This window comes from Hypanus sabinus, chromosome 16 (genome assembly GCF_030144855.1).
Source record: "Hypanus sabinus isolate sHypSab1 chromosome 16, sHypSab1.hap1, whole genome shotgun sequence".
NCBI classification, from domain to species: domain Eukaryota; kingdom Metazoa; phylum Chordata; class Chondrichthyes; order Myliobatiformes; family Dasyatidae; genus Hypanus; species Hypanus sabinus.
In genome coordinates, this window is record NC_082721.1 from 30,386,678 (window position 1) to 30,412,817 (window position 26,140).

Consider the following 26,140-nt stretch of genomic DNA (forward strand, 5'->3'; position numbering starts at 1 on the left):
CATTCCCAGCAACAAAAAGCCCCAGAAAACCACATTAGGGCCGGTTTTCTCAGGAAAGGATTCAACAGCAGGGTGAGGCCAAGCACCAAGGGATCCATCATGGAGAAGGATGATGTAACCGGGTTATAAGAACAGGACTTGAGATTGTCAACACCATCCTCATACATTTGAACAATTTTTGCTTTCCATTCAGTTGCTTTGTCCAAGGATTTTTTCTGTCTTTTTTTTAATAAGAAACTCATGAGAAAGTCTCAGCTGATTCAAACAGGTGGTGTGTCAGTCTTATACCAGCTGTTTCAATTCCCTCCTTCCCCTCTCTCAGGGTATCATTGGCGAGGGCAGGATTTGGCATGATCAAGACGCAAGGCAGGGCCATGAAACTCACATGCTGGCCACAAGGAAAAATATTTTGCAGAACTTTCACTTGACCTCTGTAAAGGCACGCTGATGCACATTTCATAAGCGTGAGGGCAAAGCAGCAAAGGGGACAAGCAGCTGCTCTCCCACTGCTCAAAGAAACGCAGAAGGTGGCAGAAACAAGTTGGGCCCCGCTTACTGTAGACCTCGCTTGCCGGGGTGCATTAGGCGGAACATTTCCCTCCTAACTTCTGAAATGATCAGAATAATTTCCTCCCTTGAGAAGTTCACAGGAGCAGGGCGGGACTACATCAGAGACAGAGGGTTGATCAAAGTGCTAAATCAGGGAAGGAGAGAAGCAAGAAATGGATGATGGAAGGGCCAGGGATTGAAAGGTGTTGGAGCCCGGGCTGGGGGTATTGGAGGGAACATGGGCTGGAGAGACATTAAAAGGCTGGGGGAATACAGGGCTCTGCGGGACATAGCGGGGAAACAGCAGGGGCTGCAGATAGTCAAACTGGGAAAAGATGAGGAGCTAGCGGGTGGTGTGGGGCTGAGAGACATTGTGGGGTGATCCAGGGACTGGAGGAGATCGGAAATGGGGGCAGAAGGTGCTGGAGAACTGGAGACTTAATAGAGAGAGCCGGATGAAGAACAAGACTGCGGCACAGATCAGATTTTACGTGGAATAATTTGTCTCCCCCGCCCCCCCCCCCCCCGTCTCTGTTGCGCAAGTCATTATTCTCACTTTAAAATACAATGTCCTAATGCGGTGAAATACTGGCAGCCTTGCTTGTTTTGAACACACTGTCCTGCCAAAAGGCCCCTCACCGCCTGCTGCCAAAGGGCGCGGTGTCCGCCGGGCTCCCCGAGAGACTCAGGGAGGCGAGCGGATTATTAATGTAACATGTACACAACTGCTCCTGTGAGCCGCCAGACGAGGGGAGAATCATTTCTCCGTTATACTGATAAAAATGGATGCTCGTGTGGGTCCCGCCGTAGTAATGCCTCAGTGTGACTTGCAAACACTCGGAGGCACAGAATTCAATCGCAGCTCCGCCCTATTCCAGCTTCCCCCAAGAGCTGTCTCATACGGGGAGCGGGTCATGCCCTGAATGCCGCTCCAAGGGCAAAATGCGGGCATTTACACCATCAGTCATCCGCCCCCCCTGCACTCTACCGCGAGCAATGTTTCTGCGAACCCGTTCCCCAGTGCCGACTCTGGGCTGCCCCCACTCCAGTCACAGTGCAGCCGGCCAGGTCTGGGAAGAGTCTGGGTGGACCGGCGCGGAACCTCACGCAATCCGCGCCTGGAACCTGTCTTCACCACTTCTGCTGAGGAGAATTGCAGAGGGCTGAATAGCATCGCCGTGATACTGGGGCTCTTGCATGACCTCAGACAAGATTTCCCTACCTCCCGACAGCCGCTTTCACAAGTCTTCATTTCTTCCAGCCTGCAGGAAGTAATGACCCTCTTAAAGTAGCGCTGCGCTCTCTCAAAAGGACACTGTGCTCACTTAAAGCACCATTGTCTACCGACAGGGAAACAGGACTTAGCAAACGAAAGAATGCTCAATTCACAATTAATTTATGTTCAGTCTCACAAGAAGGCACAGAATGTCACGGCAGTGGAGGGACTCGGCGGTTCAAAGCAGATGCCACTTCCAGAGTTGCCGCTTGAGACTCTGAGCCGTTCCATCGTTTCTGATGTTTCCGTCATTTCATCTTCTGAACTGTTCTGTACACAAGAAATTCTGCTTATGCTGGAAGTCCAGAGTGTGTGTCTCTCTCTCTCTCTCTCTCTCACACACACACACACACACACACACACACACACACACACACACACACACACACACACACACACACACACACACACACACACACACACACACACACACACACACACACACACACACACACACACAATGCCGGAGGAACCCAGCAGGTCAGACTACATCGGTGGAGAAGAATAAACAGTCGACATATCCAGCCGAGACCCAGGGTCTGTTACTTTCATGATGCGTTTCACACAAACAAAACTTCAAGATGCGCTGCACGGTTTAAAACTTTGGCGGACAGATAAGTATTGGTGTGAGTGCAGGAAGCTTAGGGGAGATCCCATGGCAACGAGAAAGGGGTGTCTTGTTAGAATAAAGTGACAGTGCTTTCATTGCAAACCAAGTAACTTGAGGTGAGATGAGAATATTTTAAGCAGCAACTTATGTCAATATAGAATACTGTATACACTCTGAAAGTCAGAGAGTATTACAGCACGGAACGGGCCCTTCGGCCCAGCTCGCCCATGCCGTCCATTTGAGCTACTCCCACTTGCCCGCGTTCGGCCTAAATAAACCTTTCCTATTTTTTTTCTTTTCCAAATGCCTTTTAAATCCTGTTATCGTATCCGCCTCAAACACTTCCTCCGGCAACTCATTTCAGATACGCACCACCCTCTACGTGAAATGCCCCCCCCCCACCACCACCATGTCCCCTTTAAATCTTACCCCTCTCACCTTAAACCGATATCCTTTAGTTTTGGGTTCCCTTTGGGGAAAAAGAGACTTTGTGTGAAAGGGCAGCGGAAACATTCAATAGTAATTTATAGAAATTCGGGACTCACAACATCGATTATACATCGATGGGGGGTGGGGTGGGAGCGATGGAGCCACGCGATGTGAAAAACTCGTACCAATCAGAAATGGAGTAGGCGCGATGGGCCTGCGTTATTCTGTGACTCTATAACACACATTTTGGGCTGAGCGGCGAAATTAAAACCATTAAGACAAACTTCTGCTGGTGGAACGCAGCATCAATAGGATGAAGCATAGTCGACGTTTCGGGCCGAGACGTCAGCTATACATCTCCCTATAGATGCTGCCTGGCCGGCTGCGTTCCACCAGCATTTTGTGTGTGTTGCTTGAATTTCCAGCGTCTGCAGATTTCCTCGTGTTTGCGAAGATAAACTTCTGGAATGGTTGTTCGCCAGCTCTTTAGTCCCGTTTAAGAACACTTGTCCCGAACGTCAAGACGAGGTTCTGCAGATGTTGGAAATCCAGAGTAACAACACCCGATGCTGGAGGATCTCAGCAGGCCAGGCAACATCTAAGGAAAGGAATAAAGAATCGACGTTTTTGGCAGAGACCCTTCGTCTCTTCTCTTTATTCCTTTCCCAAGACGCTGCCTGACCTGGGTTCCTCGAGCCTTTTTTGTGATGTGTTATTCTGAACATCAAAACAGGAACTCTGGACCGGGGAAGCCACTCTGTCGGGATCTCAGACCCCCACTTCTGTCAGACGCAGAGGCCGAAGCCGTTCCCGATTCTTCCTCTCATCTCCATCCCACAGAGGGCCAACGGTCCAAAGCAGAGGACAACACATCTCTAATAGGGCTAGACCGGTCATAGAACAGCTCCTTTTACACACGCGCGCGCACGCAGCGCTATGTTTATTTTTCACGAGCTGCTCTGCATATTCCGCAGAAGTCTGTTTAGAGCTATTATCTCGCCCTGGCATCCAGGGTGGATTTACAGTTTGCTGCCTTCTCCGGGAATTCATATCCGTTCTGTTAGCTCTAACCATGGCTGGTTAGTGCATCCGCCCTCTCTCTCTATTCAATCTCAAGGTCTCTATAATCACACGCACACCAAAGAGTGTGCGCGAGTTTGCAGAACCCCTGGAATTTGGGAGGGAAGTCGAAAGATGAACAGTTGCACATTTTGTGTAACGGGAAAGGAATGTTCCCGTGGGAGATGGCGAGAAGAATGCGGATTTCATCATATCGATGGGCGATGGGTGGAGAGGGCAGTGATTATGTCAAGTTGAATTCACAGAAATCATCCAACAAGGTCAATGTAACTGCACGGCCAAAGTTGACACAGCATTGTCAAAATAAGGCGAACAATAAATCACTGTACAGCAGTAAATGATGTGCAGCGTTTCCAGAGCTGTAGCAGGTGGCATACACTCGGCTAACAGTCCCCCACCCTCACTCCAGGGTTACAGAGTGTAATCCCTCCCTCACTCCGGGATTGCAGAGTGTAATCCCTTCCCCACCCTCATTTATAGGTTACTGAGTGAAATTCCCTCCCCTACCCTCACTCCCGGGTTGCAGAGAGTAATTTCCTCCCCCACACTCTCTCCCGGATTGCAGAGTGTAATCCCTTTCTCACTCCCGGGTTACAGAATGTAATTCCTCCCTCCCCCTTCCTCACTCCCGGGATACAGAGTTTAATCCCTTCCTCATTCCCGGGAAACAGTGTTTAATCCCTTCCTCACACCCGGGTTGCAGAGTTTAATTCCCCTTCCCCCACACTCTCTCCCGGGTTGCAGAGTGTAATCCCTCCCTCACTCCCGGGATACAGAGTGTAATCCCTCCCTCACTCCCGGGTTACAGAGTGTAATTCCTCCCTCCCCCTCTCTCACTACCAGGTTGCAGTGTGTAATTCTCTCCTCCACACTCCCTCCCGGGTTACAGAGTGTAATCCCTCCCTTACTCCCGGGTTACAGAATGTAATTCCTCCCTCCCCCTTCCTCACTCCCGGGATACAGAGTTTAATCCCTTCCTCACACCCGGGTTGCAGAGTGTAATCCCCTCCTCCACACTCATTCCCGGGATACAGAGTGTAATCCCTCTCTCGCCCTCCCTCACTCCCGGGTTACAGTGTGTAATCCTTCCCTTCCCCTCTCACACGACCAGGTTGCAGTATGTAATTCCCTCCTCCACACTCACCTCCGGGTTACAGAGTGTAATCTCTCCCTCACTCCCGGGTTGCAGAGTGTAATCCCTCCCTTACTCCCGGGTTACAGAATGTAGTCCCTCCCTCCCCCTCTCTCACTACCAGGTTGCAGTGTGTAATTCCCTCCTCCACACTCACTCCCGGGTTACAGAGTGTAATCCCTCCCTCCCCCTTCCTCACTCCCGGGTTGCAGAGTGTGTTCCCCACCCCCGCCCTAACCATTCACTCCCGGGTTCCAGAGTGTAATCCCTCCCTCACTCCCGGGTTACAGAGTGTAATTCCTCCCTCCCCCTTCCTCACTCCCGGGTTGCAGAGTGTGTTCCCCACCCCCGCCCTGCCCATTCACTCCCGGGTTCCAGAGTGTAATCCCTCCCTCACTCCCGGGTTACAGAGTGTAATTCCTCCCTCCCCCTTCCTCACTCCCGGGTTGCAGAGTGTGTTCCCCACCCCCGCCCTGCCCATTCACTCCCGGGTTGCAGTGTGTAATTCCCTCCTCCACTCACTCCCGGGTTACAGAGTGTAATCCCCCCCACCCCGCCCCCCCATTCACTCCCGGGTTCCAGAGTGTAATTCCTCCATCCCCCTTCCTCATTCCCGGGTTGCAGAGTGTAATCCCTCCCTCCCCCCCTCTCTCTACCAGGTTGCAGTGTGCAATTCCCTCCTCCACTCACTCCCGGGTTACAGAGTGTAATCCCCCCCACCCCGCCCCCCCATTCACTCCCGGGTTCCAGAGTGTAATTCCTCCCTCCCCCTTCCTCACTCCCGGGTTGCAGAGTGTGTTCCCCACCCCCGCCCTGCCCATTCACTCCTGGGTTACAGAGTGTAATTCCTCCCTCCCCCTCCCTCACTCCCGGGTTACAGAGTGTAATCCCCCCTACCCCGCCCCCCCATTCACTCCTGGGTTACAGAGTGTAATTCCTCCCTCCCCCTCCCTCACTCCCGGGTTACAGAGTGTAATCCCCCCCTACCCCGCCCCCCCCCATTCACTCCTGGGTTACAGAGTGTAATCCCTCACTCCCCTGGAATATATCTCACTCAGAGCTACAGTTTGCAAAATACTTTTGCCAAGTTCACACCTGAGCTGCAGTTATCATTCCGCTCCCACCACACACTTCACTGTCTGTCTCTGGAGAAGGTCACATCAGAGAGTTGAGAAGCGCGCTTTTGCGTCTGCACAGATTTATTCGGTATTCGCCTCGAGCAGTATTTCAACTTTCGGCTCTACACTCCTATGGATTTTAGCGAGGTATCTACACAGTCACCTCCCGCTCTGCATTTCAGCAACCTCGACGTTCAATTCCGCCCGTTGATAACTGCGCCTGGGAGCTCCAATCCCTTTGCCCCTAAACCAGAGCCAGCGTTAACGCACTTACAGAATGCAGGCAGTTCCACTTCCCCGGAGACAGTCGTCGTTATTCAGCTTTCCTGAAACCACGCACTTCGTGTCACTCTTTCCAACCTTGCAGCAGCTGGTGACACGAGCGTCTGAGCGGAGGTCCCTGCTCCAGAGCAGATGTCCCGCAGGAGGAGGAGTTTTGCCCCACCTCAAGGAGAACGGCGAGAAGCGCCCGGATGCGCCTGTTGGTCGTTCCCCGCGACGCGTGCCTCAGATCTGCGTTCACTTCCCGCGGCTGGGTCCACTCACAAAGAAGGCGAGATCAGGCCACTCCAGTGACTTTACTAGCAACTATATCCCTCACGCTGTTCGGCTGGACCAAACCCCCCGCCCAGTAACTGATCTGCGGGTCCAGTTAATCCAGCAGACAACCTGAACTGCCGTTAAAATCCTTCAGCTCACCGCCAAGGATCCCGATGAGGGGTCTCCGCCCGAAACAGCGCGACTCTTTATTCCTTTCCAGAGACGCTTCCTGACCCGCTGAGTTCCTCCAGCAGTTTTTTTTGTGTGTTAGACTGTTACAGAAGCTCCGTTCGGTCAGCGACTGAAGGACGGAATGGCTACCAATCAGCCTTAATGTCAATGCTAACAGGTGGCCATATGGAGACAGGAAAGACTGGAATCTGGACCAGCACACGAACTGAAGGGTTATTGCCTCACCGCTCACAACCTCAAGCAGAAGCCGGAACGGTCTCGGTCCGAAACGCCGACTGTTGACTCTTATCCATAGATGCTGCCTGGCCTGCTGATCTCCTCCCGCATTCGGCGTGTACTACTTTGATTTCCAGCATCTGCAAAGATTCTCTTGTTTGTCAGCCCGCACTCATAGTTGGCAGGGAGAGTGAGTTGATGATGTGAACAGACAGCCAGTGCGAAAAGGTTGACTTGCTAATGTGTTTGGCGCGTAACGTGCTCAGAACTTGGCCAGTTAATAATGTTAATAGATTGGTAATGTGCTGCTAGTATTAATGTGGTAAATTTTAATTGGATACAATGAAAGGTCTAATTTTGACTGTTTTAACAGGTTGACAGGATTGAAGGGCCACTGTTAATGGTTTGACTGTTAATAACTTGAACAATATCATTGGGATAACAGAGTACAGCGGTGATTGTGCTTTTAAGACAGCAGAATTCATGGATTGGCCATTGGTAATGGGCTTCCAGTATTAACAGATTAATCAGTGTAATTTGGTTGGCTTTTTAATGGACTGTTTGCAGCTAACTGGTCACCAGTGTTAACACTGTATTAAAACACTGAAATGTTATATATGCAGTTAAAGGCTGACAATATTAACATGTTAGCTAATGATAATAGTTGGTGGAGACACAAAAGATTGCAGATGCTGGAATGAAGCAACGATTTGCTGGAGGAACTCAGTGGACAGGGAGAAAGGCACTGTTGACTCAGGCCAAACCCTACATCAGGACTGAGAGTGAAGAGGCAAGATGGCCATCAGAAAGTGGAGAAGAGAGGTGGTGAGAAAGGACGACTGAGGTGATTGGTGGAATATGGGGGCATGTAAGATGACAGGCAGGTAGTGTCATGTAGGGGAGCAAAGTGGAGGCAAAGTTGGGAGACTGTGGCGGATGAGTGATGGATGGAGGCAAAAACAGAGCAGGAAACAATAAAATAAAACATATGGAGCAAGGGGAGGGTGAAGATTGGACGGAAATGAACAGGAACACGAGGCACCACCAGTGGTAGATTCTGACAAGTAAGGGGACTGGGAAAGCGAATCATTAGGGGAGATTTGAACAACATTTGGAACTAAAAGGGGGTGGAAGGTGGATGGGAACTTATGTGTGAATTGAGTAACATAGAAAACCTACAGCACAATACAGGCCCTTCGGCCCACAATGCTGTGACAAACATGTACTTTCTTTAGAAATTACCTAGGGTTACCCAAAGCCCTCTATTTTTCTAAGCTCCATGTACCAGGATGAAACCAGGGGAGGAGAGGCACCAAAGATTGGTGAAGGAGTATATTTTGTGTGGTGAGTTTGTGTGGGAAAGGGGAGTTAATCAATTTTGGGTTACAACACAATAGCATGAACGTTGATTTTCCAATTTTAACTCCATCTGTTGTCCTTTTCTCCCAATCCACCCTTACCCAGTTCCCCCTATCTTCAGTCCCCCTATTTTGCCTACTTTTCCTGCTCCCTTCCCCTGCCCCCACAGCCCTCCTTCATCAATCTTCATTCCCTTCACCTTTCTGCCTTTCCATCCACACAATTCAACACACCATCTTGGTTCCAGCTTTCGTTCATAATGCTTTCCCATAATGGTTTCTATCCTCCCCTCTTTCATTTATTAGAGTCTAGCATTTGATGGTGCTGCATGTTCCCGCTTCTCTCCCACCAGTAGCTGACCCCTATCTTCACCCTCCCTCATCTTGCTCCTTCATTTCTTTTCCCCCTTCCCTCTCCGTTTGCCTATCATAATCCAAGATCTATCATTCACTTGCCACAGTTTACAAATTCCACAGCTGTCCATCTCCCCCACTGAGTACAATCTGACTGTCATCTTCCACCCCTCCTCAGTCCACCAGTCACCTTGGAAGCTTTTCATACCTTTCTAGTTCTTCACTTCAAAATGCTCATCTCATCTCTCCACTCTCCTTGAGTTAAGGAACTGCAAGGATAAGAGGACGTTGATGGCAGTTATATACAGGCTTCCCAACAGTGGCCTGTGGACCATAGGTTACAACAGGAAGTAGAAAAGGCGTGTCAAAAGTGTAATGTTATGATAGTCATGGGAGATTTTAACATGCAGGTCAATCAGGCTGGCAATGAATCTCAAGAGAGTGAGTTTGTGGAATACCAAAGAGATAGCTTTTTAGAGCAGTTTTTCGTTGAGCTACTAGGGGATCTGCTATATTGGATTCGGTGATCATGATATGATTGAGTTCAACTTGAAATTTGATAGAGAGGAAGTAAAGTCTGATGTAGCAGTATTTCAGTGGAGTAAGGGAAATTACAGTGGTATGAGAGAGAGGTTGGCCAAAGTAAATTGGAAGGAGCTGCTTGCAGGGATGTCAGCAGAGCAGCAATGGCAGGAGCTTCTGGGAAAAATGAGGAAGGTCCAGGACATGTGCATTCCAAAAATGAAGAAATAATCAAATGGTAAAATAGTACAACCGTGGCTGACAAGGGAAGTCAAAGCTATTGTAAAAGTAAAAGAAAGGGCCTACAACGAAACAACAATTAGTGGGAAGATAGAGGATTGGGAAGTTTTTAAAAACCTATAGAGAACAACTAAAAAAAATAATGAGAAGGGAAAAGATGAAATATGAAAGCAAGCTAGCAACTAATATCAAAGTGGATAGTAAAAGTTTTTTCAAGTATGATAAAAATAAAAGAAAAATGAGAGTGGATAAAGGACCGCTAGAAAATGAGGCAGGAGAAATAATAATGGGGGCAAGGAGATGGCTGATGAACTAAATGAGAATTTTGCATCAGTCTTCACTGTGGAGGACACCAGCAGTATGCCTGATGTTGTAGTGTGTGAAGGAAGAGAAGTGGGTGCAATTACTATTACAAGAGAGAAGGTGCACAAAAAGCTGAAAGACTTAAAGGTGCATAATTCACCCAGACCAGAAGAATTGCACCCTAGGGTTTTGAAAAAGGTAGCGTTAGAGATTGTGGTGGCATTAGAAAGGATCTTCCAAATATCATCGGATTCTGACATGGTGTCAGAGAACTGAAAAATTGCAAATGTCACTCCACTCTTTAAGAAAGGAGGAAGGCAACAGAAGGGAAATTATAGACCAGTTAGCCTGACTCAGTGGTTGGGAAGATATTAGACTCGATTGTTAAGGATGAAGTGATGGAGTACTTGGTGACACAGGACAAGATAGTACAAAGTCAGCATGGTTTCCTTCAGGAAAAATCCTGGCCTGACAAACCTGCTGGAATTTTTTGAGCAGATTACAAGTAGGATAGATAAAGGGAATGCAGTGGATGTTGTATATTTGGACTTTCAGAAGGCCTTTGACAAGGTGCCACACATGAGGCTACTTAACAAGTTAAGAGCCCATCGTTTTACAGGAAAGTTACTGCCATGGTTAGAGCATTGGCTGATTGGTAGGAGGCAGCAAGTGGGAATAAAGGGATACCTTTCTGGTTGGCTGCCAGTGACTAGTGGTATTCCACAGGGGTCGGTGTTGGGACCTCTTCTTTTTATGTTGTATATCAATGATTTAGATGATGAAATAGATGGCTTTGTTGCCAAGTTTGCAGAAGATATGAGGATTGGTGGAGGGGCAGGTAGTGTTGAGAAAACAGGCAGGGTGCAGAAGGACTTAGACAGATTAGGAGAATGGGCAAGAAAGTGGCAAATGAAATGAAATGTTGGAAAATGTATAGTCGTGCACTTTGATAGTAAAAATAAAAGTGCAGACTATTTTCTTGACGGGGAGAAAATCCAGGAATCTGAGATGCAGAGGGACTTGGGAGTCCTTGTGCAGAACATCCTGATGGAACTTGCAGGTTGAGTCGGTGGTGAGGAAGTCAACTGCCACATTGGCATTTATTTCAAGAGGTCTGGAATACAAGAGCAAGGATGTGATGCTGAGGTTTTATAAGGCACTGGCGAGGCCTCACCTTGAGCATCGTGAACAGTTTTGGGCCCCTCAACTTAGAAGAGATGGGCTGGAATTGGAGAGGGTCCAGAGGAGGTTCACAAGGATGATTCCAGGAATGAAAGGTTTATCATACGAGGAATGTTTGATGGCTCTGGGTCTGTACTTGCTGGAATTCAGAAGGATGAGTGGGGATCTCATTGAAAACTTTTGCATGTTGAAAGGCCTAGACTGAGCAGATGTGGAAAGGATGTTTCCCCTGGTGGGAGAGTCTAGGACAAGAGAGCACAGCCTCAGGACAGAGGGGCACCCTTTCAAAACAGAGATACGGAGAAAATTCTTTAGCCAAAGGGTGGTGAATTTGTGAAATCTGTTGCCATAGGCAGCTGTGGAGGCCAGGTTGTTGGTTGTATTTAAGAAAGAAATTGATAGGTTCTTGATTGAACGTGCCATCAAAGCTTATAGGGAGAAGGAGGGGGAAAAAAAAGGATCAGCCATGATTGAATGGCGGAGCGCAATTGATGGGCCAGATGGCCTAATTCTGCTCCTATGTCTAATGGTTTTAGGGTTTCTCAGTCCTGGTACAGAGTTTTGACCAGAAACATCATCAATTTCCTTCCTCCCACAGAGGCTGTTTCACCCACTGTTGGTGACAGGAACTGGTTGAGCTACAATAAGCTGGTAATATTAGTAGATTAGTTGATGTTCATGGATAAGTGATGTTAATAGATTTGCCTAGTATTTTAAAAATTTGATAGTGTTAAAGGATTGGCTGTATTAATAGCTTTTTCATTTTAATGGGATCACAATGCTTGAAAAGATTTGCAGTTAACTATTTATTTGTTAATGAGTTGGTAGTACAGTATTAATACACTGGCCAGTATTAATGAATGAGTTGACTACCATTAATAATAATAAGACCATAAGATATAGGAGCAGAATTAGGCTATTTGACCCTTCTAGTCTACTCCACCATTCCATCATGGCTTATTTATTAACACTCTCAACCCTATTCTCCTACCTTCTCCCCATATTCTTTAATGCCTTTACTAATTAAGAAATTATTAACTTCTGCTTTAATTATATCCAATGACTTGCTTCCACAGCCACTTGTGGCAATGAGTTCCTCAGATTCACCACCCTCTGGCTAACAATATTGCTCCTCATTTCTGTTCCTCCATCCTTGTACTTTGAGGCCTCTGGTCCTAGACCCCTCCACTATTGGAAACATCTTCCCCATGCCCCCTCTACCTAGGCCTTTGGATATTCATTGTTTCCGTGAAATTTCCCCTCATTCTCCCAAATTCCAGTGAGTACAAGCCTAGAGCTATCACACACACCTCATACTTTAACCCTTTCCTTCCCGGGATTTTTGTGAACCTCCTCTGGATCTTCTCCAATGATGGTGTATCCTTTTTTTTTAGATAAAGCTGCTCACAATACTTCAAGTATGGCCTGACCAATGCCTTATAAAGTCTCAGCATAACATCCTTGATTTTATATTCTACTCCTCATCGAACATTAATCTAATTGAGCAGTGCTAATGAATTGGATGGTACTGGGAATTGGTTAATGACTGGTCATCCTTATAGAATGGCTGGTGTTAATAAGTTGATAAGATGTGGGTTGGCTAGTTTTAATAAATAGGAACCATTTATGTGTATCACACACAAAGTTCTGGCGGAATTCAGCAGGTCAGGTGACATCTATGGAAATGAGTAAACAATTACCTTTATTTAGGATTAAAAAGGAAGGGAAGAATCCAGCATAAGAATGTGTGGGAGAGGAAGCTAGAAAGTGATAAGTAAAGCCAGGTGGGTCAGGGAGAGGAATGAAATAAGAAGCTGGGAGATGATAGGTGGAATTGGTAAAGGGCTGGAGGTGAGGGGAACTGATTGGGGAGGAATGAGGACCATGGGAGAAAGAAAAGGAGGAGGGGTACCAAGGGAAGGTGATAGGCAGGTGAGGAGAAGAGGTAAAAGGCAAGAATGGGGAATTGAAGAGGGGGGCATAAAATTACCGGAAGTTAGAGAAATCAGTGTTCGTGCCATCAGGTTGGAGGCTACCCAGGCGGAACATGAGGTGTTGCTCCTCCAACCTGAGGGTGGCCTCATTGTGGCAATAGAGGAGGCAATGGACTGACATATTGGAATGGGAATGGGTATTGGACTTGAAATGGTTGGCCACCAGGAAATCCTGGTTTTGCAGATGGTGCAAAGCACCCCCACCCCTCCAATCTGCATTGGGTTTCACCAATGTAAAGGAGGCTGTATCAGAAGCAGAGGACAACCCCAACAGATCAACAGATTCACAGGTAAAGTATCGCTGGAGGAACTCAGCAGGTCAGACACCATCTACGGAAATGAATAAACAGTCAACATTTGGGCCAAGACCCCTCATCAGGACTGGCAAAGAAGCGGAAAGATCCTATAATAAGAAAATGGGGGGAGGAGAAGGACTAAAGGCTAGAAGGTGATTGGTGAAGCTCGATGGGTAAAGGAAAGGGGGGGAATGAAGTAAGAAGCTGGGAGTTGGTACTTGGAAGAGGTAAAGGGATGAGGAAGAAGGAATTCTGATTGGAGAGGACTTTGGGAGAAAGGAAAGAAGGAAGGGTACCAGAGGGAGGTGATAATCAATGAGGAGGAGAGGTAAGAGCCCAGAGTGGAGAATTGAAGGAGAGGGGAGGGGAAAAATTTACTCGGTTAGCGAAATTGATGTTCATGCCATTGGATTGGAGGCTACCTAGATGGAATATGAGGTGTGCTCCTTCAACCTGAAATTGGCTTCATGGTGACCATGGATTGATATTTTGGAACGGGAATCAGAATTGGAATTAAAATGGTTGACCACTGGAAAATCCTGCTGTTTGCAGATAGAGCAAAGGTGCTTGACAAAGCGGATGCCTGATCTATGTGGGGTCTCACCAATGTAGAGGAGGCTGCATCAGGAGCAGAGGATACGGTAGACGACTCAACGGATTTGCAGGTGAAGTGTTGCCTCACCTGGAAGGACAGTTTGGGACCCTGAGTGGAGGTGAACGGGCAGGTGTAGCACTTCTTCCACTTGCAGGGACCAGTGCCAGGAGGGAGATAAGTGGGGAGGGACAAATATACAAGAGAATCACGGAGTGAGCAACCTCTGTGTTTAGCAGAGACTGAGGGAGAGGTAAAGACGTGTTTACTGGTAGGGTCCCATTGAAAATGGCAGAAGTCGTGTTAGAGACTTATGTTGAGGAAAAGAATGACTCTGCCCCTGTTAAGGTGGCGTGAAGATGGAGCAAGCACAAATGTCCGAGAGATGGAGAAGACGTGGGTGAGGGCAGCATCAATGGTGGAGGAAGGGAAACCCTGTTCTTTGAGAAAGGAGGACACCTCTGACTCCCTGGAAAGAAACGCTTCATGCTGGGAACAGATGTGACGGAGGCGAAGAAAGCCATATTCCCTCCGTTGTCATTGTGAGAAGGCTGGTTATGACCATAGCCAGTGCAACCTGCTTGATCTGTTTGGCTGTGCTAATAAGCTGACCAGTATTTGTTGTTTGAGAATGTTATTTATATGATCACTATTAATGGGTCAGCTTTGTTAACAGTGTCATGGACATCATTATTAGGATTGCATAATAATAGAGGAGGAATGATAATGGATTGCCAGTGATAATTGATTTCACTGTGTCTATGGGCTGATCACGTTACTATGTTGCCAGAGTTCACAGACTGATCAGTTCCAGCAGGTGGAAGTTGTTATTGAGTTGAGCAATATGGCCAGAACTAAAAGGGTGTAAATGAGTTGGCCTACATTAATGAACAGTTCATTGTTAATGGTTTATTAATGTTGGCCATGTTAATGAGATAGCCTTTATTGAATGTAAGACCCATGAAGGTAATGTATCGACCAATGTTAACAGGTGTGAAATTAATAAGTTGGCATTAGTCGTGGTTTGGGTTATATTAATAAACATGAGAAAATCTGCAGATGTTAGCTAGTATTAAAGGCTACAACAAGGTGACAGATGTTACTGCCAAAAATCACTTTACGGATTTTTGGATACGGATTACGTATCTGTATTGCGGATACATCGGGGTAGCACAGTAACGTACTGGTTAGCGCAAGACTTTACAGTACCAGCAACCTGGGTCCATTTTCAGCCGCTGCCTGCAAGGAGTTTGTATGTTCTCCCCGTGACCACGTGGGTTTTCTCCCACAGTACGAAGGCCTAGCAGTTGGTAGGTTAATTGGTCATTGCAAATTGTCCCATGATTAGGCTCAGATTAAAAAAGGGGATTTACTGGGAGACCAGAAGAGCCAATTCCGTACTGTACCTCACAAAACAAATAAATAAATGTAGTAAACATGAGGAAATCTGCAGATGCTGGAAATTCAAACAACACTCACAAAATGCTGGTGGAACACAGCAGGCCAGGCAGCATCTATAGGGAGAAGCGTTTTCGACGTTTTGGGCCGAGACCCTTTATCAGGACCCGACGAAGGGTCTCAGCCCGAAACGTCGACAGCGCTTCTCCCTATAGATGCTGCCTGGCCTGCTGTGTTCCACCAGCATTTTGTGAGTGTCGTTAAATAACTGTAGTGGTGCTTTTGCATAAGGGGGAGATGAAAGCCATAATGAAAAAGTCAATGCAATCACTGAGGTAACAAAGTTGGGGTAAGGAAATGAAAGGACAGCACTTAGATAAAATTCAGATTATGGTTGGAAGTCAATTGAGAGATGGATATGAAAGGAGCAAAGCAGATAGACTTATGTGCTTATGTACTGGACATACTACAGTACTGTGCAAAAATCTTGGTACATATAAAAAAATCTACAAAGCAAAGATTCAAAAATAATGAAATAAATAATTTATATCAAAAATGTATTATAAAGGACAGAAAACAGTAAAGAAAAGTAATTCAATTTGGTGTGACCATCCTTTGCCTTTAAAACTATTAATTCTCTTGGGTACACTGTTGTGCAGTTTGGTAGAAAATCAGCTTGTAGGTTGTTTTGGGCATTTTGGAAAACTTGTCACAGTTCTTCTGCAGACTTTCTTCTGCAGGTCTTCTTGCCTGCTGCCTTCTCTCCAGGTAATCCCAGTCAGCCTTGATGATGTTGAGAGCAGGCCATACTCTGTGAAGGCCATACTGTCTGAAACCATAAATTAAAAAAATCTAAGGTGCCTAAGATTTTTGCACAGTACTGCAGTTTGAATAATTCCCTGTTAAGAATTAATGTGCATTTGTAGGGAATGCACTTGTGCAGCATGTATTGTTTCAACGCAGCTCCTATGAGGTGCAAAGGAAACATCCGATTGCTAAATTGAGATCTTTGGGACAGAAAGAGTTTAACATGAAGAGTTTATTAGGACATCGATGCCATTGTAATGTATATAAGAGTGTATCTGACTCTCTGAAAAGCATAAGACTTTATTTTTTTGGGAGGGGGAGGGAATTTAGTGGGTTTGCTCCATCCTTCAACTCAGTAGTTGGCAGTAATACATCTTATATTGGTCGGCCAACCATCGTTAAACTTTACAGGAAGAAGAAGAAATTAATGGCTGCATGAATGAGTTAACAGCTTGGCCTGTGTTAATTAATGCTCAGTGATTTAGTGTTATCTATGTTAATGAACTAGTGGCGTTTGTGTATTTGCCAGTGCCAACAGTTTGGCAGTCTTAATGGTTCAGCTGAGGTTAATGAATTGGCTGCTAAAAAGATCACAGTGTTAATGGACTAGTGCTAAACTAGCAGTATCATTTGTTTGGTAAGATTTAGTAGTTGTGTGTATGTACTGGCTAGCGATAACGTGTTTTCCAGAGTTAATTAGCAGTTTAGTTTTTATGTTGGTACTTTTGCAGATTTGAGCAGCATTGTTGGTTTGACTGTAGTGACAAATTAGAAAGTAACACACACACACACACACACACACACACACACACACACACACACACACACACACACACACACAAAATGCTGGAGGAACTCAGCAGGCCAGGTGGGATCTCTGGAAAAGGGTAAACGGTCGCCAGTTCGGGCCAAAACCTTTCATCAGCATTTTGTGTGTGTTACTTTGGATTTCCAGCATCTGCAGGTTTTCTCGATGTAGAAACTGCTAATGTCAGTACGTCTGCAATGTTAAAGGGTTATCCTGTGTTCACAAACTATATCAATGATGTTTTGCTGTTAATTAACTGCCTAGTTAATGGATTGGCTCGATAAATATATTGGTCAAAGTTAATATTTTGGCAGTGTTTGAGGGATGATTATGCTAATAAGCTGACAGTGGTGACAGGCTGGAAACTATTAATTGATTACATGTTTTAATTGATAGGCTGTGTTACTTGCTTGGTGGATATTAATTTGTATTTATGGGTTGGCAATGTTGAAACTCTAGCACTGACTGGTGTTTTGCAGTTTTATTAATATGTTGGCCATTAACAGATTGCAGAGTTAGACAGTGTTAATAGTTGACAGTGCTAAAGTATTAGCAAGCATTAATGTATAACTAATGTTAATATTCTGAACAACATTAAGATTATCAGTATTAATATTGGCCAGTGTTAATGATTTGGCAGTACTAATAGATCATCCGGTGTTAATGGCAAGACAGAGTTCATAGTTCAGCTGAACAAACAATTGTTAGTCAGTAAAATTGATTGGAGTTGGATTGACAGTGTTAATGAGCTGGCAGGACTAAGAGATTAACAGTATATGTTGGCGAGTGATAGACTAGTTAACAGGATGGCCCATGTTAAAAGGGTTGGCTGTATTAATAGATTTCCATTGTTAATAGGTTTATTGTGTTATTTTGGGTAGTATTAATAGATGTATAGTGTAAATGAGTTAATAAATAGCTATGTTAAAGGACTGGGCAGTGTTAATGACGAGAGGCATTGATCCTGTGGATAGCAAGAGGCTTTTTCCCAGGGCTGAAATGGCTAACACGAGGGGACATAGTTTTAAGTGCTTGGGAGTAGGTACAGTGGGGATGTCACACAGAGTGATAGAACCATAGAACCATAGAACACTACAGCACAGTACAGGCCCTTCAGCCCTCCATGTTGTGCCGACCCATATAATCCTTAAAAAAAGTACTAAACCCACACTACCCCATAACCCTCCATTTTTCTTTCATCCATGTGCCTGTCCAAGAGGCTCTTAAATACCCTAATGTTTTAGCCTCCACCACCATCCCTGGCAAGTCATTCCAGGCACTCACAACCCTCTGTGTAAAAAAAAACTTACCCCTGATGTCTCCCTCCCTTAATTTTGTACATATGTACATTTGTACAGATGGGTGTGTGGAATGCAGTGCCAGTGATGGTGTTGGAGGCGGGTACAATAGGGTCTTTTAAGAGACCCAGATAGGTACATGGCTCTTAGAAAAATAGACGGCTATGTGGTAGGGTAACACTAGGCAGTCTCTAGAGTAGGTTACATGGTCGGCACAACATTGTGGGCCGAAGGGCCTGTAATGTGCTGTAGATTTCCATGTTCTGTGTTCTAATCCTCACCTTGGGATCAAGGATGACGTGCTTTCAGTCCTGTTTCCTGGCTATTGAAGCTGATGTGCAAACTGCAGATTCTTCAATAAATGGGACAGATGGGTGGGCAGTTTGTGAGGCGGTTCATTCAATCCACCACTCTGTGTGGTTCCAATGACTGGTCTTCAGCTTCTCAATAGCATCCGTAATGCTCTTTCTCCCCTGGAATAATAATGGTTCCAGAAGTCAATGGAGATGTTCCATTTCTTCGAACAACAGTACCAGCATAAACCTTGAGATAACCCCTCTGGGTTGCCCAAGTCCCCTGAGCAAGAATCACTGCTGCCAGTGGACTGTCAGCTTAGTGCCAAGCCTCTTGACATATCATTTTCCTCAATTAACTGAAAGCTGAGCTGGTGTATTGAAGGTAATGATGAATTTTGCCTCCATGCCAGCCTTCGCCGAGACACGGTTCCTGAGATATGGGGAGCAGTTCACATTTTCCAGGGTCTCACTTTTATTGTACAGGGGGGACAGGATATAGAGGACTTCAGTCCTGTGGCTGGTGTGTTTTTGGGTCATTCTCTCCTCGGCTTTAGTGAAAACATTGACAATAGTTTGGAAATTTGGCTTCTAAGTGGGTATGAAGAAGCTGAGTATTACATGCAAAAAAAATGATTAGAAGAAATAATTATCTTCACACTGCAGCTTGACTACCAGAATGGGAGGCTGGGGATGATTGTTTTAGTCACTGCTGGTTCTGAAGGTTAACTTCACTCCCACAGGAAGTTTATTGGAGATACAATGAAAGAAAGATTGAGAAGTTTGTCTGACACTACTCCTCTCTGAGATTGGTTTTGTTGTAGACCTACTAATTATTGTCACTGTGGAGCAGACATGATAAAGGCAGTTCTCAGTTGGTTGAAGATGGTGTTCTATAGCCTTTCCTGAGAGAGAGGCTTTAGAGTGGTTAAAATCAGGCCAGTTATATTGGCTGGTACCCCCCCCCCCCTGCATTTTCCTAGAACTTGTAAAGGTAGTGTTCAACGGCCTCTGATAGACAGAATCCACAAGGTGATTGAGGGAGCAGCTCTTCAGCCACCGAGAGGCTGCAGTTGAGGAGGACTCTGACGACCTTCCCTGTGGCAGACAACAGGGTGACTTCTTGTCCTTTCTTGTAGATGCCCACAACTGCAGCATCTGAGATCTCAAGCAAATGTTCTCTTGCCAGGAGTGGACAGTGGGGCTGTAAAATTGTGACCAAATTTCCTCAGTGCTGTATTTTAGACTGTCAACAGAAATATCATCCCCCGAGTCCTGTAAACTGGAAGTAACACACACAAAACGCTGGAGGAGCTGGGCAGTCTCGATGATGACTCTCGGTCTGAAACATCAACTGTTTATTCCTTTCCATGGATGCTGCGGGACCTGCTAGGTTCCTCCAGCAGTTTGTTTGTGGACTCGGCAGTTTGAGCAGCAAAGGGATAGTTAACATTTTGGGTGAGGCCTTAAATCTGGACTGGTCTGATGCAGCCTCTTTTCCTCCACAAATGCTGCTTGACCTGTTGAGTTCCTACAGCAGTTTGTTTTTAAACTATGTGTACTCTGGGGAAAGGAAGATGGATAAAAATAGCAGGGGTGAAAGAGTTCATGATTTTTAAAAATATATTGGAACAATGAGTTTAGGAGAACAAACGAGCAAGCTATGTTTGACAGGGTTTTCTGCAGTGAGACAGGATTAGTGAATGATCCAATTGCGAGAGTGTCTGGGTAGCTGTGAAAAGAATAGAGCAGAGTTTTGTATTCGGTGAGAGAGGAACTCCAAAACCGATCCCTGAAACTTAAATAAGGGCAGCTGAGACCATGAAAGCTTACTAAAGTGAACTGAAAAATTAGATTAAAGGGATCAGTCAGCTGGGATGCAATGGCAGACTTTTAGGGACATATCAGAATGCACCAGAAAACTTCAATGTAGAAGCTAGAAACACAAAATCTAACAGTAACAGTTTCTATAGATCGAAAAGAAGACAATTTGAGAAATTTAAAATGGAAAGTAGATGAACAATGACTTAAAAGGGGATTTAGCATCAGCCTTTGCTATAGGTAATACTTGTAGCGTTATAGAAATAGTTGTGAATTGGATGAGGGAGGAAAATTACAATCGACAGTACTGAATAAGATCCAACAGAGGGATAGATGGTCAAATCTATTTCACATGGTAGGGGAATCAAAGGCAAGGGCATGGGTTTAAAGTGAGAGGGAGGAGTTTTTCAAGGGATTGGAGGATAAAATCTTTTGCATGAACTGACTGATAATTGGAATTCACTGTCTAAGGAGGTGGTGGAGTTGGACACAATCATTTTATTTAGGATAAGAGTTCTTAAGTAGACATGTCGTAAAGCGATGAAGATCTAATGTGGAAAAATGGGATTAATGTAGACGGGCAAAGATGTGGAGATGATCCAGTTTTTTGCTGAACAACTGGACTGGTGGATGGGCAAGTTACTGGGCTTCATCTTTGAATCTTAATAGAAAATAAAATGTAATATGTTCATTATTTATGTGAGCAGAGTCTCATGGTGGACAGAGCCACTGCCTCCCATTTCTAGAGACCCAGGGTCAATGCTAACCTCAGATGCTGCCTCTGTGGAGTTTGCCAGTGCCTATGTGGGCTTCCTCCTACTCTCCTAATCTTCTTCCTACTTCCCAAAGACACATAGGATAGTAAATTAATTGGTCATAGTAAAGTGGCCTTTATGTGTAGGTGTATGGTATTGATGGGATTATGGGGTGAATTAAATGGGATTGGTGTAAATACTCAGTGTAGATATCTGATGGATTGTTTCCATGTGGTATATCTCTATGACCCCCCCCCCCCCCAACACCCAGAATCTGAGAATGACACACTTATACCCTGGTACTTACTCCAGACAGCAACACCTCAGCCCACTGTTCCAGACACCTGTCCTGCAATAAGGAGAAAGCCTTGGCAACTACTGAATCTGTCAGATTGAGTTCCCAACCTAATTTCTAACCGCTTCAATCATTACAGGAATGATAGTCCATTGGCAATATGAAGACTTTATCTTGATGCAAACTGGTGAGAGATCCTCATGGTGCCAGGCCCTGCTGAGCTTATTTTCTTCCAGAATGTTGTCCACTATTTGGCTGTTTAAACAATCCCTTTGCCAGTACCTTTTCCCTTCATTTAGACCTCCCTGAGGAATGATTAGTCTTGTTTGTCTGTTGGCTTCAATTTCCTGCCAGCTGCTCAAACTTTTACTGTAACCAGTTGAACGACTTAACGAAGTTTTGGTAGGTAAAGTTTTCTACAGTTGGAGTGATAGCTTGAGTCATACAGTAAAGTCTCACTGCGGACGACAGCTAGATGTCATGGCAGTCGGACATTTCTTCAGTTTGTTACTTCACTCAGCTGGCCTGGGGCCAGTGAAGTGGGGCCCTCGAGGATAACTACCTTTCCTCTGCAGAGTAACGAGTTTGGATAACCACATAAGCCCCAGTGCCAAAAAGGCAACAACTGCAGAGCACCTCTCCCAACGTATCAGAGATAGTGTGTGATGGCAGTTCAAGTTTCGAGGCAGCTTCCAATATCGAGAAGTACCTGTGGACGGGTGAGTGGTCCTTTCCACACAGCAAATCTACTGTGAATGAGGAACCATGAGACCTTGAGTGACCACAGTGCCCAAAGCAAAGAGCATGATACTGTTTTGGACATTAACAAAAGTGACTGTTTCAAAATGAGAGTGGGTGGTCTCTAAACAAACTCAGTTACAGAAGTGCAGGGTGAATGTTGCAAGTTGCAAGATTTATAAGAGTAACCTGGTTCCTGCAATCTGAAATTAAAAGCATTAACATTAACGAAGTTCAATTAAAAACACAAATATCAAGGCCCAAGTACCAGCCACATGGAAAGCTGACCCTTGTTTGGTTCTGCCTCCTAGTGGTTGATGGAGAAATCACATTGAATGGCTCAAAGCACAATTTCACACTGTGCTGGAGTTAGCAGGATCCATGCCGAGGAACAAGGCTAGAATAACAACCTGACTAAGTGGTAGATCTGGCAACATCATGCTGCTGCCTGACTTGCTGAGATCCTTCAGCATTGTGTACGCGCGCGTGCGTGTGTGCGTGTGTGTGTGTGTGTGTGTGTGTGTGTGTGCGCGCGTGTGTGCAGAGAATCTGCACACTCTTCTCAAGTTTGTAAACAGATTTGATTTTAAACAAATATGATAAATCCTTTTAATGTAAAATTATGATTTCCCCTCCTTAATCTTTGCTAATGTTTCAATTGCAATCTACAAAGTGTGGATGGTCATTTGAAAAGCTGTGCCAGCAATCCAGTTTTTCTCCTAATTTTCAAGTTTACTTTCAGGTCTCTTTGTTAATTGCTATTGAATCCTCTCCCACCTCCCTTTCAGGCAAGGGAATAGGCATTCATCTGGACAAAAGTCATTCAGAGACTGGATTATACCAATAAATAGAGTTTGGGTATAAAGAGTAACTGGATTCTGTACCGTTCCAATCCTCTGGAGTGGGATTTACTTTTCTGACGCTTCCCGCCTTCTCCACAAGGGGGCAGAGTAACACCATTGAATGCCGCCATCTCCTAGAGCGCTTCGCTTAATCAGCAGGTGGACCCATCAAATTGGTACATGACCAGCTAGGCTTCTGCAGGAATTATTTTTACTGCTGTGCTTTAAAAATGTAGATTTGATCCATACTTATGTGTTCACTTCTTAAAAAACAAATAACCATGTTAATTAGAATGGCACATCTTACCAGATCTTTGGTGATACATAGAGGCTATCCAATATCAATAACCTATTATAGCAAGACTTTCACCTTGTAGCATTAGAAATCAATATCCAGAACTGAACATTCAGGTGATCCAACACACAGCAGCAGTGATTGGGAAATAGGGAAACCTGAGAGTTAATATTGTGCACCTTTGCGCCATCCATCACAAAAGGCAGTTTATCCAGATGGCCACCTATTTCAATTTGACTCCCCATTCCCACTCTGATGTGTCAGTCCATGGCCTTCTCTACTGCCACTGTGAAGCTACACTCAAGCTGAAGGAGCAGCACATTATATCCTGTCAAGGTAGCTTCTGAACATTGATTTCTCTAACCTTAATTTCTTCTTCTTCCCACACCCCCCCAAATCCTCCTCCTTTTTCCATTCGCCATTCTGATTCTCCTCAACTCTTTTCTTCACCTGCTAAGCATCTCCCTCTGGTGTCTCTTCTCCCTCCCCTTCGTCCATGATCTACTGTCCTGTCCTCTCCTATCAGACTGCTTTTTCCACCTGTCACCTCCCAGCTTCTTACTTCATCCCCACTCCCACCCATTTACCGTCCCCTCACCTGGTTTCATCTGTCACCTGCTAACTTGTATTCCTTTCCCCTCTCCAACCTTGTTTTATGTCATCCCCTTCTTTCCCAGTCCCGGCAAAGAGTCTTGGCCCCAAATAATGACTGTTTATCCCCCACCTTTGATGCCGCCTGACTTGCTGTGTTCCTCCAACACTTGCTGTGTGTGTTGCTCTGGATCTCCAGCATCTGCAGAATCTCTTGGGTTTAAAGTTACAATTGAGAATGAGATAGGCCTGAGAGGCTGCCGTTACCCTCTGATTTGATGCTATTTCTAATCTACTGATGAACTTCCAGCACTGATTCCATTTCCTTTTGTCTTCCCTCCTTGACCGATGGTAATAACTCACTGTGGGATGCACAATGTGATGTCAATTATCTCCTGATTACCCGTTCTGACTCTCTCTTTGGGACACAGTTCCACATTGTCCAGAATACATTACCCCTGGGCTGCAATTCCCTAGCACTATTCTGGGATACGTGCACAAAGTGCTGGAGGAACCCAGCAGGTCAATCAGCATCTACGGAATGAAGAAACAATCGAAGTTTCGGTCTGAGACCCTCCTGCGGGACTGGAAAGGAAGGCGGAAGAAGGATAACTAGAAGGTAAATGGTTGGTGAGGAGGGAGTCTAGTAAGAGAGGAAAGTGGACCACAGGAGAAAGGGTGGGAAGAGGGGGAGGTGATATCCAGATGGGAAGAGGTAGGAGGCCAGTGTGGGAAATGGGAGTGGGGGAGGCATTTTTTTTAACAGGAGAAATAGATATTCATGCCATCAGGTTGAAGATTACCCAGATGGAATATAAGGTGTTGCTCCTCCACCCTGAGGGTGGCCTCATCTCGGCACAAGAGGAGGCCATGGGAATGCGAATTAAAATATTGGGCCACTGGGAAGTTGCACTGTGCTCAAAAAAATGGTCCCTCGATTTACAACAGGTCTCACCAATGTAGAGGAGGCTACATCGGGAGCACCAGATACCCATAGGTGACCCCAGCAGCTTCACAGGTGAAGTGTTGCCTCAACTTGAAGGGCTGTTTGGGGCCCTGAATGGAGGTGAGGGAGGAGGAGAGTGGGCAGGTGCAGCACTTCGGCCACCTGCAGGGATAAATGCCGAGGAGGAGATCAGAGCGGAGGGATGAATGGACAAGGGAATCACAGAGAAAGTGTTCTCTGTGGAAAGTAAGGGTAAAGGTGTCTTCAGTGGTTAACATATTCTTTGGAAGTGACAGAAGTTGAGTGTTAAATGGGGTGGTAGGTAAGGACAAGAGGATCTCTATCACGGTAAAGGCGATGGGAAGATGGGGTGAGCTTGGATGTCCGGGCAATGGAGGAGATGCAGGTGAGGGCAACATTCATGGTGGAGGAAAGGAAACCCCCGTCTTTGGAGAAGGATGGCATCTGTGAAAGGAAAACCTCATCCTGGAAACCAATGCAGTGGCACGAAGGAACTGAGAGAAGGGAATAGCATTTCTACAGGAGATGGTGGGAAGAGGTATAGTCAAGAATGCCGTGGGAATCTGTAGATTTATGAAAGGTGTCAGTCAACAATTTGTCTCAAAGATGGAGAAAAAGGAGAGAGGTGTCAGAAATGGACCATGAGAATTTAAGGACAGGGTGGAAATTGGAGGCAAAGTTGATGAAATTGACAAGCTCAGCATGGGTGCATAAAGCAGCACCAACGCAGCGGAAGAAGAGATGTGAAGCATTATGGGGGAAGGCTTGGAACATAGGCTGTTCTACATAGCCAATGAAAAGGCAGGCATAGCTGTGGCCCATGGCTACCCCTCGAGTCTGGAGCAAGTGTGAGAAGCCTATTCTGGGTTATAGTCTCCCCCATCTTCACTCCCTCTGAGGTAAAATTCCACTGCGCTCTCTTTAGTTTACAGTTCCCCTTTCACAGTTTGGATATCTTTTTACAATTGGGGCAGTATGTTAGCATAGTGGTTAGCACAACATTTTACCATACCAGCAGCCAGGGTTCAATTCCCACAGCTCCCTTTTAAGGAGTGTGTAGGTTCTCCCCGTGACTGCGAGGGTTTCCTCTGGGTGCTCCGGTTTCCTCCCACTGTCCAAAGACGTACCGGTTGGTAGGTCACTGTAAATTGTCCCGTGATTAGACTAGGATTTAACTGAGGGAATGTTGGGCATCACAGCTCAAAGGGTAAGGAAGGGCCTTCCACTCACTCTATGTCAATAAGATAAA

General features: G+C 45.8%; 2 protein-coding genes across 9 annotated transcripts in view; both read right to left on the bottom strand.

Moving 5' to 3' along the window:
- kank3 (KN motif and ankyrin repeat domains 3) overlaps positions 1 to 7,347 on the bottom strand; it is a 71,474-nt gene extending 64,127 nt beyond the window's left edge. For 3 of the 7 annotated variants that reach the window (XM_059991470.1, XM_059991471.1, XM_059991473.1), the window contains exon 1: positions 6,469 to 7,344. The gene's annotated coding sequence lies outside the window, so the exon portion shown is untranslated. Of the gene's footprint in view, positions 1 to 2,873; positions 2,907 to 6,171; positions 6,430 to 6,468 lie in introns of those variants that run through there. The other 4 variants (XM_059991468.1, XM_059991467.1, XM_059991469.1 and 1 more) reach the window with 4 other exon arrangements.
- Positions 7,348 to 15,597: 8,250 nt separating this feature from the next.
- The window catches only part of LOC132406173 (dedicator of cytokinesis protein 8-like), a 239,078-nt gene continuing 228,535 nt past the window's right edge, over positions 15,598 to 26,140 (bottom strand). The window contains exon 47 of one of the 2 annotated variants that reach the window (XR_009516088.1): positions 15,598 to 18,767. The gene's annotated coding sequence lies outside the window, so the exon portion shown is untranslated. The other variant, XR_009516087.1, reaches the window with a different exon arrangement.